Here is a 933-nt window from a genome sequence, read left to right on the forward strand (position 1 = left end):
CGGCCTGCTGCAGCGCCGGGCGGCGGGCGGGCGGGCGGGGGGCGCTTACCGTGAGCGGAGCGGCTCGGCCTGACTGGGCCCTGAGGAGGAGGAGAAAGAGGAGGAGGAGAAGGAGGAGCGCGAGAACACTACACCACGGCGGCGGCGGCGGCGGCGGCGGCTCCCATCGCGGCGCAGCCACTGGCTGGGGGAGGGGTGCTCGCGAAGCCGGCGCGCTGCCTCATGGGTAGAGTCCGGGCCAGCCTGTGTGGTCCGGGCTCCCTGTCTTTTCGCCGACCGCGCGGGCGGGCGGGCGGCATGTGCGCGCCTCGCAGGGCCTCGAGGCCAGCGCGGGCGAGCGCGAGTGGGCGCGGGCCTGCTGGCCGCCGGCCCTGCCCTGCAATCCGATTCCTTCGGGGCTGCCCACCGCGTCTGACCGCGAGGAAACGTGAGTTCCGGGTCCTCCTGGTGTGTGACGGCTAGTTCTCCACAGGATGAGAAAGTAAAACGGTCAAGAGAGGCGCCATTCAAAGGAAATACTGTGCCTGAGGGGCGAAGACGTAAACCAGATGAGTAAAAGAAAGGCAGATTATTTTAATAATTGACCAGTTTTACAAAATACATTTTAAACCTACGGTTTTACTTTCATCTCCTTGTAATTCCTAACCCTGCTGTGTGTATGCCTGTAGTACTGTAATAACCAGAAACGTTAAGATAAGTGCATTTACAAGAAAGACATTTGTCAAAGAAGGCACTTCCTGCATAAACATTTGTATTCTGATCTGTAAATAAAGTTTCCCCTCCAGTTGTGCTCACAAGATGCTTGGCAGTAATGGCGCAGCTCTGAAGAAACAAATGAAATCTTGCTTAAAAAAAAAAAAAAAAAAACGATTGCCGTCCCATCGATTCCGACTCACAGCGACCCTATAGGGCAGAGCAGAACTGCCCCATAGG

The 933-nt window shown here is 57.2% G+C and overlaps 1 protein-coding gene across 5 annotated transcripts in view; it reads right to left on the reverse strand.

The window, feature by feature from the left end:
* The window catches only part of ZNF280D (zinc finger protein 280D), a 116,358-nt gene extending 116,183 nt beyond the window's left edge, over positions 1–175 (reverse strand). For 2 of the 5 annotated variants that reach the window (XM_023729657.1, XM_012555067.2), the window contains exon 1: positions 50–142. The gene's annotated coding sequence lies outside the window, so the exon portion shown is untranslated. Of the gene's footprint in view, positions 1–49 lie in introns of all 5 variants that reach the window. The other 3 variants (XM_023729659.1, XM_023729656.1, XM_004374597.3) reach the window with 2 other exon arrangements.
* Positions 176–933: the final 758 nt, after the last annotated feature.

This window comes from Trichechus manatus, unplaced genomic scaffold (assembly GCF_000243295.1).
Source record: "Trichechus manatus latirostris isolate Lorelei unplaced genomic scaffold, TriManLat1.0 scaffold00030, whole genome shotgun sequence".
Taxonomy (NCBI): Eukaryota; Metazoa; Chordata; class Mammalia; order Sirenia; family Trichechidae; genus Trichechus; species Trichechus manatus.